This window comes from Vigna unguiculata, chromosome 11, assembly GCF_004118075.2.
Source record: "Vigna unguiculata cultivar IT97K-499-35 chromosome 11, ASM411807v1, whole genome shotgun sequence".
In the NCBI taxonomy this organism is placed as follows: domain Eukaryota; kingdom Viridiplantae; phylum Streptophyta; class Magnoliopsida; order Fabales; family Fabaceae; genus Vigna; species Vigna unguiculata.
The window spans coordinates 1,558,794-1,573,953 of record NC_040289.1 but is presented as its reverse complement, the minus strand read 5'-3'; the positions used below and the strand labels follow the sequence as shown (position 1 = coordinate 1,573,953).

Here is a 15,160-nt window from a genome sequence, read left to right as displayed (position 1 = left end):
AGATATTTTATTCACAACCTGCTTGATGCTGCTCTGTGATAATAATAATTTTTTCACGTATTAAATTTCCTGCTATACTAACATTGTTATCATACGCGATACCAACCATCTTTTTTTTCAAGTGACTTAACATGATGATATTTATCCTGATTAAACTTGGAGAAACTTTTAGAATTTTGGTTGTTTCATAAAATTTTATCCACTTTCCTTACTTTGATACCACAATTAAGCTTTGATTGAAAAACATTTTTGACAGAGGTTTCACTATATCTTTTCAACCTTTTTTTTCATATGCTTCAAGAAAGCCTATTAGTTTTATCATCGATAAGCAGATATATCTTTGACTTGTTCAATTGTAATAAATAATGATTGAATCCTATATATGGGAGAATAAAAACTAAAATTTTCTAAAAACTAAAATTCCTATGGCGAGGTGCACTATAAATTGTGGCAATAATTAGGTTGAGGTATATGCATTGTTATGCTTATATATTATTTTATAAAATACCTCTTAATAAACCCAATGACAATTATTGTAGGGGTGTGTGTCACAAACCACCCTTTGAGGGTTTACCTAGTGAGTGTGATGGTGGGGCCGCCATTGTGAGACATGGACAAGTCTATAAGTGACACTCATGAAACAAGATACATGCACAAGCAGTGGCGGATCTTGACCAAGAGTTCTGGAGGGGCCAACGTAATATAATGATTTGATCATTTGATTGGATCATTAGTATAACGTTTCAAAGAATTACGCTTCTATAAAACAATGAAGAAGTATAATTTATCTTGTTTTCATTTTTCACATATAGTTTTTTTTATCTCATGAGCCTTTTATAACTTTTACAAAATGAATCTATTATCTTATTGTTCATCGATATAATTTTTTTTAATATATTAAAAAATAATTTACCATAATCTAATAAAAGATTGGGAGACATAATTATTAGAAGAAAAATATATTATAATCAAGTCACAATTAAAAATCGATTATAAAAAACACATTATACATTGTTTTTTGCTTCTATAATCATAAAAAATGAGTATACAAAAGGCTCGTGAGATAAAAAATAATTTTAATAATTATTAAACTAATATTTCATCATCAAGTCAAACAAGAAAGACTTACATTTTTTTCTTCGAGAAATGAAGGAAACAAATGAGAAATGAGAGAAAAATAATGACTATCTGTTTGACTTCATTTCTTCTTCAAAAAAAAAAATGAAAGTAAGAGATGAGTACAATTTTGTAAAAAATAAGAAGGCAATGGCAGAAAAAAATTAAAAAATATCTTAATAAATGTTTGATTTAATTACTTGGTTAGTGTTTTTAAAATGTCATGTTAGCTCTCCAGTTTTTTTAGTCTCAATTTAGTTCCAATTTTTTAGTCGAAATTTGATATTTTTAGACGAAAACAGAAATCAAAAGAGTAATTAAACCTAAATATTTTTATTTTTTATTAAATTTGATTTTATGTTTTATTATTTATTAACATTAAATGTTGTATTTTATAAAAGAAATAAAAAGAGATAATTTAATTTCTATCAATTTTTAAAATATACTATCTATAATTTTAATTTCAAAATTTTTAAAAATTTCAAAATAATATATATAATTTTAAAAAAAATTAAAAAATATTGGGGGGCCATGGCCCCTCCCTGCTACACTAATGCTCCGCCACTGTGCACAAGGCCCTAATGTGCACCCACTGATTAGAACCTATAATGAACATCGATATTATATGTGTTATTTACTAAAACCCGGTCACAGGAGATGTAGCTCAAGGCAATTAAGTCTCTGCATTTTTTCAGGTGGAAGTTTATAAGCACTAGGTGTAAGGGTCAGACCCGGAAGGTTCCTTACGCTGAACTACAATATTTTGTTTTAAAAGATAATATATTTTTTGTTTTATTTTATGTTTTAAATTATGTGGGAGATTGTTAGAAATATTTTAATATAATTTAAAAAATAAATAATTAAAATAAAAAAACTTATTGTTACTCCTGTTACTCATGTTTTTATAGACCTTGAATTTATGGGTTAATGTTTTTATGGCTAACAGCTATATTCTTATTACTATTTACTTCTTTGTCTCCTTTTGCTACCTATCAATACCACCTAGGTGCATGGGGAAAGACACAACAACAACAACAATAACAGAGACAACAAACACTAGAGTTTTTCTTAAAAATGTTTTTTTTTTCTTCTCTATATCATCTTTAAGACAGTGGTGTTCATAAGGTTCAGAGATCCTTCGCTGCACTTGATCGATTTGACGGGTTATTGTATCTTGGGAGAGAAACGCATATGATTTGAAACACATGATTGTGTATTTGTTTAGGCATGTGCAGTATGGGCGTTTTCTCTCTAAGGATAGCGCTACGCGTGCCTCAACCCAGAATATTTCTACTCCTTTCCTGGTTTATTTTTTGTTTATTATTGTTTTATAATTGTTGATCTTTGATTAATATTAATTGTTTTATATATATCTCTTAGTATTATTAGTGATTGAATAATTATTATTATATCATTTTATATTTTTGTTATTAATAGTATTACTTGAGTAATCATTTTCTAACAGTTTTACGTTGTTACTATATTTAAAACTGACTAATGGGTATCAACTTTATAACCTCTCAGCAGAGACCATGGACCTCTCAAAATGTATCTGATTATTCAAGCCCATCACATAATATTTACTAAACAATCCAACCCATCACTGATCGTTCATTAGAAATCCAAAACTATATATATCACCAATACAATAATTAATTATGTGCAATATAATTAACATTAACAAATAACTTAATTTATTGATTAATATTAATCCATAATAATAACAACATAAAGAATAATAATTTTATATAATAAAATTATATAAAATATAACATAAAGTTCTTGAATAAAAATAGCTATGTTATGCTTGCGTAATTCAGAAAGTTTGATTCAAACTAGCATGTATGTATATGTGGATGAAACTTATCAGAACCCACCCACTTGATTATTGTCTATTTTCCTATTTTATTATTTTTATTACATGATTATGTCACTTGAAACGTTGTCATATATGAGAGATTTTCCATATATTTGGTTTCCATTCTGTATTTTTCTGGTTTTTTGGGTATGTTTATTGATTAGTTTGACTACATTCATTAAACTGCCTTTAATATATATCTCAAAGCCGGCAAAGCAAAGACTTAAATCGAAGAAATGTGATTACACATTTTTTTATTCTGCAAACATTGTCAGAACCACCCACTTGATTATTGTCTATTTTCTTAATTTATTCAAGAGAACCTATCAGTTTTGTCATCGATGAGGTATATATATCCTTGACTTGTTCAATTGCAATAATGATTGCATCATATTTATGAAAAATAAAAACTGAAATTTTATTGACAATTTTCATATGCAGAATATTATGGCGTGTAGCAATCTGTTTGAAGGAATGCAATATTGATATATTCAAAATGATATGAAATATTATATTTCTTTCACAGAGTAGTTACGCTAATTCAAAATGATATATAAAATAACTGGTTGACCGGTGAATGATTCAAAAGAAAAGCCATGAATGATTCATAAGAAAACACCTTCTTACTAATCATCTAATCATAACTGATATCTCTGAACTCACTCATTTCCATTCATCCACTCCATTTTCTACCATGGCTGTTGAATTGATTACCGATGCTGCTCTGTCCAAATTCTTTGAGAAGACTTTTTTGACAATGTATTTTCTCGTTTGGGGGACATATTTCGTGGAGATAAAAGTAGAAAGAAGCAGCTAAGCAACTTGAAGGTGAAGCTCCTAGCCGTTGAGGTTGTGACTGATGACGCAGAACAAAAACAGTTCACAGATCAACGCGTGAGAGAATGGCTTCTTAGTGCCAAAGGTTTCATGTTCGATGTGGAGGATCTCTTGGAGGAAATAAATCATGCACTCTCCAAGAGCCAAGTGGAAGCTGAATCTCATAGTGCTGCTAAAAAGGTGTGGAATTCCCTCAAATCTCCTTTTGTCAGTTTCTTTAAAAATGAAATTGAATCAAGGATGGAAAAACTCATTGAGAACCTAGAATATCTAGAAACACAAAGCCATGTTCTAGGTTTGACAAGGAATGATGATGTTGGGGAGGGATCAAGATCGGGAAGTAAATTACGATCAACATATTTGCCAAACGATAGTGTTATCTATGGCAGAGATGATGACAAAGAATTTGTGTTTAACTGGCTCACATCTCACACTCACAACAATCTGTCTATACTTTCTATTGTCGGAATGGGAGGGGTGGGTAAGACCACTCTTGCCCAACATGTATTCAATGATCCAAGGTTGGATGAGGCTAAGTATGATGTGAAAGCTTGGGTCTGTGTCTCAGATGAATTTGATGTTTTTAAGGTGTCAAAAGCGATTCTTGAGGATGTTACTGGATCACCTGATAATAGTACAGATACAGAGATGGTTCACAAAAGATTGAAAGAAAAGTTGACGGGGAAACAATTTCTTATTATTTTGGATGATGTTTGGAACGAAGACAAATCTAAATGGGAAGAAGTGCAAAAGCCCCTTCTTTACGGAGCACAAGGAAGTAGGATTGTTGTGACTACCCGTAGTAAGGAAGTTGCTTCTACCATGCGGTCAAAAGAACGCTTTCTAGAGCAATTGCCGGAAGGTCCTAGCTTAGAGTTGTTTGCTAAACATGCATTTCCAGATGATTATGATGCTCAATCAAATCCAGAGTGCAACAACATTGGCGAGAAGATTGTTAAAAAATGTAAAGGACTGCCTCTTGCCTTGAAAACAATAGGAAGTCTATTATACAACAAATTATCTGTTTCAGAATGGGAATTTGTGTTCCAAAGCGAGATATGGGACCTTCCAAATCAGCGTTGTAATATTGTTCCCGCCTTAGCATTGAGTTATATCCATCTTCCTTCCCATTTGAAGGTCTGCTTTGCTTACTGTGCCCTGTTTCCCAAGGATTATAAGTTTCGAAAGGAACATTTGATTGAGTTATGGATTACTAAAGATTTCCTACAACACGGTAAGAGTCCAGAAGAAACTTGCCAACAATACTTCAATGAACTACTATCAAGGTCCTTCTTTCAACGATCAGGTGATGCAGAAGAAGTATTTGTCATGCATGACCTTCTAAATGATTTGGCAAAATATGTCGCCGGAGACATATATTTCAGGTGCGAACTTGGTCAAACAAATGAGATACAAAAAGTATCTCGTCATTTTTTATTTGAACTTAGTTACTTCGGATGCTTTCATGGGTTTGGAACTTTATGTAAAACGCAAAGGTTGCGAACATTTCTGCCAACACCAGATAGGTATTGGATTTGCAAAATGTCCATACATGAATTGTTCACCAAGTTCAAGTTCTTGCGTATCTTATCACTCTCTCATTGTTCTGGCCTTGAAGAGTTACCTGACTCTGTCGGCAATCTTAAGCATCTACGTTCATTAGACCTCTCTTGGACTAAAATAAAAAAGCTATCTGAAAGTATATGCTCACTTTCCCACTTGCAAATACTGAAGTTGAACTGGTGTTGGCGTTTGGAGGAGTTGCCCTCAAATTTGCATTTAATCACCACTTTGTGTCGTCTTGAATTTACATCCACTAAAGTGAGAAAAGTGGCACCAGGTTTGGAAGAACTAAAGAATCTTAAAGTAAGGATGGATATATTTAAAGTTGACCATAGCATGGAGTCGGGTATTCAACGGCTAGGAAAGCTCAACAACCTTCATGAAAGCCTAGCAATTGAGGGGCTGCAGTACATTGAGAATCCCCGAGAAGCATTAAAAGCAGATTTGAAGAATAAAACACACCTACTGAGGTTGGCGTTGGGATGGGAGAGGACCGGGAACTCTATTGATTCAAAAAAAGAAGAGGACGTAATTGAGAATCTGAAACCTCCTAAAAACTTGAAGGAGTTGTCAATCTTCAACTATGGTGGCAAACAACTTCCAAATTGGTTACTAGAGAATTCACTATGGAATATGGTGTCCTTAGAGTTGGATGGATGTGAATCTTGCCAACGTTTACCTCCGCTTGGTCTTTTGCCATTTCTTAAGTACCTGGATATTTCAGGGTTTGATGAGATAGTGAGCATTGATGTTGAATTTCATGGGAACAACTCTTCTTCATTTCAATCCCTTGAAAGGTTGAAGTTCTCCAATATGAGGCAATGGGAAAAATGGGAATGCCAAGCTGTGACAGGTGCTTTTCCAAATCTTCGAATTCTTTCTATAAAGGATTGTCCGAAACTGAAAGGACAGCTGCCAGAGCTACCTGCTCCTTTGGGAATGCTAGAAATGAGAGACTGCCAACAACTTGAAGGTTTCGCTCCCAGGGCTCTAAAATTAAAACTACATAACTGTGGAAAGGTGCAATTGGATTGGGCTACAATGGAATGGCTCAGAATAGGTTGGCACAACATGGAAGCATCATTCAATGAAGTTGTTGGGTCCGACACTCTTGTACAGGTTAAAATTAAACATTCAATCAATGATGACAGTGTTTTTGTAAATCCATTAGATTCCTTCCCAACACTCGAGGTCCTTACACTAAGTCGGTTAAATAATCTGCAGATGATTTCACTTGATCAAGCTCATCATCATCTCAAAGATCTAATAATCAGTAAGTGCCCTAAACTAGAATCATTGCCTGGAAGCATGCATATGTTGCTTCCATCTCTTAGGAGCTTATGTATAAAAGACTGTCCAAGACTTGAGTCGTTCCCTGACGGAGGTTTTTCATCAAATCTAAAATACATGACAATCGTTAAGTGCTCCAAACTTGAGTCGTTCCCTAGCGGAGGTTTGCCATCAAATCTAAAAGAGATGACACTATTGAATTGCTCTAGACTTGTTGGCTCATTGAAAGGAGTTTTCAGAGGCGGTTCGTATTTGGGAAGCTTGTCCATTAAGGAACTGGATGCAAAACGTTTTCCTGAAGAAGGTTTGCTTCCACCCTCTCTAACTCATCTAACCATCAGGGATTGTCCAAATCTAGAAGAATTAGACTATAAGGGGCTTTCTCAACTCTCATCTCTCCAATCATTCACTCTTCAGTGCTGCCCCAAACTCCAATGCTTACCAAAGCAGGGTCTTCCCCAATCAATTTCAGATCTTTGCATAAAAGGTTGTCCTTTGCTCAAACAACATTGCCAGAAAGGAGGGAAAGACCGGAAAAAGATTGCTCACATTCAATTTATCAATTTATACTAACTACTTATTTGGTAGGCCAGTTTATTTTTCTTTTTAAGTGTATATCATCAACTACTTTTCTTTTTCCTTAGTTGTCCTGAAAAAATCTTTTAACAATTCACTCCTTCCATAAAATACACATTGCATATAAACCTATCGTTATTTGATTTTTCTTCTTCTCAAATCATATAACCTATTCATTTATCATTTATATTTTCTCTCTAGAAGTAACATAACTTATTAATTCTTTTTCAAAATTAAGATTAAATGTTAATACATCTCTTTAGTGTATATGAATCATTTTCCTATTTTTAACATCGTACTTACTAATTCTCAATTAAATTAGAAAATATAAAATGTAATAGCTGTAAAACTCAAGTGTCTATTATACTTTGTGTTTAATATTATAGGGTTTCTTTTAACTTATACTTTAAATTTGTTTTTCAGTCCTTTAACTTATTTTTATCGTAATAATGGATGTGTGTTTTCTCTTTCATATCATAACCTATGCTGTAAATATTTGGCTAAATGTCATTTGGGCGTTTGAATCAGAAGCCGAGAGATGGATCGGTCCAACAAACATTTGCAACTTCTCAAACAACAACTCCTGAATTCTGTGACCAATTCGACACATAGCTGTTTAAGTTTTGAATGGTATAAACGATGATTAAGAGAGAATGAAGATACTCAATTAGCATTGTGAGTTACTTTGATAATAGCATGCCTCTTGTCATATTTTTTTCTTTCATTAAGTTCTCATATTCTCTGTTATTTCACAGGTCTGAGATTCATCATTTTTGACAGCACTTAGCCGTTCAAGAACTGTGGATGCACCTGTTAGGGAAGAAGAGAAGGGGACATACTTACTTCACATATATGTTTGGTTACTAAAAATACAATTATTCTTCTTCTATTATTATAAAGACTTAATCTTATATAGTCAGAGCATGTTATGGAACTTAACAAGCAGTAATAAGGTGCAAAATTTGAATGTAAGGGTGATAAAATCATTGTATATCCAAAACTAGAAGGAACCTACATTTTACAAGCACTATAATATATTGGATGATAAAATGTATTCACATTCATGGGAAGTATTTGTTTACTTGATTAAGTTGTTTCACGATGATAGCAGTATACATGCACTCTGTCATCTTAGATATGTAAATTATACCAGAATATATAAAATTCCAAAAAAGAAATTACATATAACGTATAATTGTTATAATTCTTACGATCAAACGTTTATCACCAGGTCAAAAGCTTTAATCATTGGTTAGGGTACAATTCTTTTTAATTAAGAATGTAACCATTCAAACTACACGATTATTATCACCGGTCCACTTGATTTCCAGACAATTGATGTCACCTACAGCAATAATGATAGCCACTCATTTATAATTGGAATACAGCTGTTGAAGTTTGTAATGTGGGGAAGACTAAAATTATTAGTTGACTAACCATGGAAGAAGAAAAATGCTGTCCTTGATGCAGAGGATCTCTTAGAAGATATACAAGTGCTCTCCAAAAGAGAAATGATGCTGAAAATCAACTACTTTTCTCTTTTTGTTGGTGGTCTTAAAAGACATGCAACAATTCACCCCTTTCATGATTTTTTTTAACATCATAATTATTAACCCTTACTCTCTTTTATAGACAATTTGGTCTTGGATAAATTCTGGTATAACACATATATTTACAATAAACTTAAAATTTCAAGTACTAAATTAAATTAGGAAATATAAAATGAAATAGTTGTGAAGCTTAAGTTTCTAATATACTTAATGTATCCGATTCCTCTGTCATCTAGATTAAGAAATGGATGTTTCCACCAAACTTAGACATTAATTAATAGTAAATTTGATACAGAAAACACAACAAATTTCGACAAATATGGTTAATTTATTAAGTAACTAAGTTAAAAAAAAATTACATGTTTAGAGTAAATATCAATCCTACAACAGGGACTAAAATTTATTTAAATGGAACTTTAATAATCAGTTTTGTTTTTATCGTAGAATGTCGATATGAAATAATTACTTGTTTGGAATAATCAGTTTTCACAAAATATGACATTCCTACTAATGAAAATTTGTCCGTTCTTAGGTTCCAAAAGCATATATAATAAAGGAAAACACATTTTCTAGATCTTGGTTCAAGTCTAATCCTATTATTTTCTAAACTTGAAGGAAAACACAAAGAACCGAAAATCTTGAAATTTAGATAGGTATAGGAGGCTTCCTATGTAATAATTCATAAGGAGATTTTCCATTAAGAGTGTGAGAGTGGAACCTATTTATTAGATGAATAGCATGAGAAGCAGTATAAGATCAATAAATCTTTGGTAAACCAGATTGAAAATGAAGATTACAGGTAACATTAAGGATATGTACTTATGTTTCCTTTTAACAACAACATTGTCTTGTGGAGTCTTGTTGAGAATATTACTTAATATCTTTTTATTTAAATTAGTTTTTAGAAAATATTTCAGTTTTAGAGATATGTTTCAGTTTTAGAAATTTATTATTATTTTAGATTAGGAGTGAGATATTCTAAATATTTTATACTTGATATTTGTTATATTTTGCTCTATATATAGAGTATATCAATAAAATACAAAAACATGTTCCTCCGTATAACATATCACATATATCTCTCATATTTTCAAAAGCCCCAAAAATCCCAACAACTGGTATCAGAGCCATTGTTCTTACTGCCGATAGAATGGAAGGAAATATGTCACACGTCGCTATTCCACTCTTTGATGGTGAAAGCTATGATCTATGGGCAGTAAGAATGCAAACATATCTAGAGGGGCTAGATCTATGGGAAGTTGTGGAGGAAGATGATGTTCCCTTGTCTGAAAATCCCACCGCGGCTCAAATGAAAGCACATAAAGAAAAGAAAACGAGAAAGGCAAAGGCAAAATCATGCTTGTTCGCAGGTGTTTCACAAATGATTATGACCAGGATCATGACTTTAAAGTCTCCCAAAGAAATATGGGAATACTTGAAAGCAGAATATGAAGGGAACGAGAAAATTCGAGGCATGAAAGTTTTGAACTTGATAAGGGAGTTTGAGATGCAAAGAATGAAAGAGTCAGAGACGGTTAAAGAATACTCAAACAAATTATTGGGTATTGCCAACAAGATAAAATTGTTAGGAAAGGAGTTTCCAGATTCCAGACTCGTTGAGAAAATTCTGGTGACGGTGCCGGAAAGATATGAGGCATCTATTGCTTCCTTAGAAAACACAAAAGATTTGTCTACAATCACCTTTACAGAGGTGATACATGCCTTGCAAGCACAAGAACAACGAAGATTGATGAGAGAAGATCATGAGGCGGTTGAAGGTAATTTAAATTACACGGAAGATAATGCTCTCATAGTCAAGAAAAATAGAAGGAGCAAATACAACAACACACAGGTTTTTCCATCTTGTCCCCATTGCAAGAGAAAAGGTCATCAACCTAACTGGTGTTGGTGGAGGCCAGATGTCAAATGTCACAAATGTGGTCAATTGGGACATGTGGAAAAGGTATGCAAATCTAAAGATTCTCAAGAAGATGTTCAGATTGTGGAGAATAAATCAGATGAGGATAAATCAGAGGAAGATCTACTTTTTACAACATCATGTGTCACAACCAACCAATCTTCAAAAGATTGGATTATAGATAGTGGTTGCACAAACCATATGACTCATGATAGAGAAATTTTCAAGGTGCTGAATAAATCAAATATTTCCAAGGTAAGAATTGGGAATGGAGAACAACTTGCTGTGAAAGGTACAGGAACAATTTCAATTAAAACTCATTCAGGTATCAAATTAATTTTTGATGTCTTATATGTTCCTGAGATTACCCAGAACTTGTTAAGTGTTGCTCAATTGTTAGAGAAAGGTTATAAGGTCTCCTTTGAAAATAAAGTATGTGTGATCAAAAATACTAACAACATAGAGGTATTCAAAGTCCACATGAAAGACAAAAGATTTGCGCTGGATTTTATGAAGGAGGAATTTGCTACAAATAAAGTGAGCATGAAAGAAGGATCAAAATTAGAAGATAAATATCTTTGGAAGAAAGTAGATGTCCAAGTGAAGAAAGTAGATGGAGGTTCACATTTTAATATTCACAAAATGTCCAATGCCACTCCAATGAAATCCACACCGAACAAAGAAAAAGAAGATGATGCTAATATAAGAAGAAATATGAAGGATGATGCCAAATTGAAGAAAGATGTGATGCCATGGAAGAAGGAGAAAAACAAATATTGCAAATACAAAAAGAGGAGAAAATCAAGCATCAAAAGATGGAGAATCAAATCTGAAGATATAAAATAAACAGATATTAAGCAAGGAGGAATGTTGAGAATATTACTTAATATCTTTTTATTTAAATTAGTTTTTAGAAAATATTTCAGTTTTAGAGATATGTTTCAGTTTTAGAAATTTATTATTATTTTAGATTAGGAGTGAGATATTCTAAATATTTTATACTTGATATTTGTTATATTTTGCTCTATATATAGAGTATATCAATAAAATACAAAAACATGTTCCTCCGTATAACATATCACATATATCTCTCATATTTTCAAAAGCCCCAAAAATCCCAACAAGTCTCAACACAAGCTTTTTTATGTAAGATGCCAAATTTATCATAGCAAAATAATTCTCTACCAGTTTTAGATGTAAAGGTTTTAATGTTCTTATTGAATTGATTCTTTACATACATAACAAAAGTGAATAACAAAAGATCAGTTTCACTTTTTGTTTTCATGAGATATGACCGTGAACAAAAGTAATAGCTATAGATCCCCATATTATATCAATATGCATCAAATCAAAAGAGATTGTCCCATGCTAAAAGGGCACCTACCAGAGCTACCAGTTCCTTTAAGATGTCTAGAAGTTTTTTGTTGCAATCAACTTGAAGCTTACACTGTTAGTGCTCTACAAGTGCAACTAAGAGACTATGGAAAGTTGCAGTTGGACGGGACTACAATAAATTTTTCAATTCAAAGCAGATAACATTGTTTTCTTATTAAAATTTTTATTCCAACATCTCAAAAACAAGTTTCATTAACAATTTTCTCTAAAGCAACTAATTAAGCAATGAATGCAATCAACTATTAGTTTGCTTTATTTGCTTGAGAGAAGAATTAAGAGAAAATATTAGTTTCTCATCTAAGAGAGAATGTTAGCTTGTTTCTCCTTTAAGATTCTCCTTGTATTAATTTTTCCTATTTCCAAGAGAGGGGTTGTCATTGTTTTCTCGTTGGGATTAGAGAGAATGATATGTAATTTTTCCTTTTCTTGAATAAATTAAATTCATTCCCTATTATCTATTTTTGTTTCTTTATTTTCATCTTTTATTTTAGTTGTGAGTACTTGTGCTGGTACTCTGATATCCAAAGTGGTATCAGAACGGTTGGTTCGTGTGATTATATTCCGCTACTATTGTCATTAGAATAGTGTTGTGTTAGTGGATAAAGTGTGGTAGTGTGAAAGTGCATGTCTAGGAAAGTTCTGGCTAGGAAAGACTTGGTACTTAAGCGTGTCCATTAGTGACCCACCTCTCTTTCCTGGGAATTCAATGGGAAAAATTTCTCATTGTGGAAACTGAAGATGAAGGCAATTTTGAGAAAGGACAACTGTCTAGAAGCAATTGAAGAAAAACCAGAGGGCATTACAGATAAAAAGTGGAAGGAAATAGATAACAATGCTATAGCAAATTTGCACTTAGCATTGGCATATACGGTTTTATCCAGCATTGCGGAGAAGACTACAGCAAAGGAGATTTGGGATACTCTCACAAGCCTCTACGAGGTTAAGTCACTTCACACAAGAATATTCTTGAAGAGAAAACTCTATACTCTTCGAATGAGTGAGTCCACATCGGTGACATACCACATCAACAATCTAAATACATTGTTTGCCCAACTTTCAGCGACAAATTTCAACATAATTGAAAATGAACGTGCAGAACTTCTACTACAGAGTTTACCTGATTCGTATGATCAGCTTGTCATCAACATTACAAATTACAACGTTGTTGACCTCCTACACTTTTAGGATGTTGCTGGAGCTCTTTTTTTAATATTATAACTGATTATTCAAGTGTTTCATAATTTAAGTTTTTCATAATTTAAACCTTTTATTTATTTATTTTACAACCTTCGTTCATTTATTTTACAAACTTTCAAATATATACCACATTCATACATACAAATGCTAATATATGTTAAAGGCATTGTAAAATGTATTTTGAAACTAAATATAAATAGTTTATTGACAACCGAGATGTTCTCTGCTTTTTAAATTAGTTTTTTGAAACAAAATATTTTTGATATATAAAATAATAATGTTTGGATTTAAATTTTGAAATTGTAAAAAACTGTAAATAAAATTAAATTTAACATTTAAAATATAAAATATAAAACATGTACAAAAATTTAAAGCTTTTCTAATAAATATTCTTAATGTTTCTCATAAAAAATACAAAAATTCATAACGATATTATAATAATTATTATAAAATATAATAATATTTAATAAAAATATAATTATAAAATAACACAATGATATCAACCTAATAATAATAATTAAAATATAATGTAAAAATTACAACTTTTTTTAACTTTAAAATATGAAAATGCTCAACATTTAAATTTTAATCTTATTTTAATATTGTGAAATTTGAAATATATATAGTAATAAAGTTTGAATTTGAATTTTGAAATTTCAAAAAGCTATAAAAATATTCCACTTAAACTACAAAAAATATTTCAAAATGTAAAGTGAAAAGACAAGGAGAGGCAAAATGGTCGGGCTGGCACGTTTTGACACCCTACAAAAAGCTGTAACATTAAAGTCTTTTTAATGAATTTTTAAATATTTTTGAACAACTTTCACATATTTTTGACATTTCACAAAAGCTTAAACAATAATTTAAAACATAATTTTTATAACATAGGCATCCGTGTATCATTGCAAAGTGAAAATTATAAATTCTTGAAACTTTTAAAGATATAAAATTCACTAATGATTTCAATTTCAATATTTTTTTTCTAAATTAAGATTCATATTGACAAATTTAAAATTCAAAATATAAAGTAATAAAGTTTGGATTTAAAATTCTAAACTGTAAAAACTATAAAAATATGGTAACAAAATTTAAATTTGAAATTCAATATCCAAAAAAAAAATAGAAAAATGACTCCAAAAGAATAGTCTATTCTTTATATCTTTCTACATTGGATTTACATATGTAGTTTTTGATCGTTTATATCTTGATGTTTTATTTGCATCGTCTGTCTAACATTTGTATTTTGAAAGAATCCATTATTTACATTTATATACACGACCTATCATTTATAGTTTTATATTGTCTACTCTTTACATTTTTTTATTGTCTATTTTTGTATTTTTATAGAGTCTACTTAACAATTTATATATCGTTCATCATCTTTGTTATTAAAAAATCAACTATTACATTTTTCTACATTATCTATTAAATATTTTATTTAAAATTTTATTTAATTTCTTAATTTTAATTAACTCGATTTTAATATATTATTTAAAATAATTATATACAATATATTTTGTTAAAAAAATATATAAATAATTTAAATAAATTTTTATCATAAAATTAATTAAAAATTTATTTAGTTTTATATAAAATAATTATTAAATTTAATTATATTTTTAAATTTTTAAATTTTTAAAATCTCGTGCCCCGTGCATTGCACGGGTAAAAGTACTAGTGTATATCATTAACTAACTCCAAGATTCATTGAGGTCAGATGTAATGTATTTTCATTCTTTATGATTTTTGCTATTTAATATACTTATTTTCCATACTCTTGTATCCTATTCTCATTCTTAGCCACATGATAATTGATTGATTGAATATTTATAGACATATGATTATTGGGTTGGAATCCAA

The 15,160-nt window shown here is 30.9% G+C and overlaps 1 pseudogene; it reads left to right on the top strand.

Annotated features, from left to right (window-relative positions):
• Positions 1–3,496: 3,496 nt before the first annotated feature.
• On the top strand, positions 3,497–8,298 carry LOC114169604 (annotated as a pseudogene).
• Positions 8,299–15,160: the final 6,862 nt, after the last annotated feature.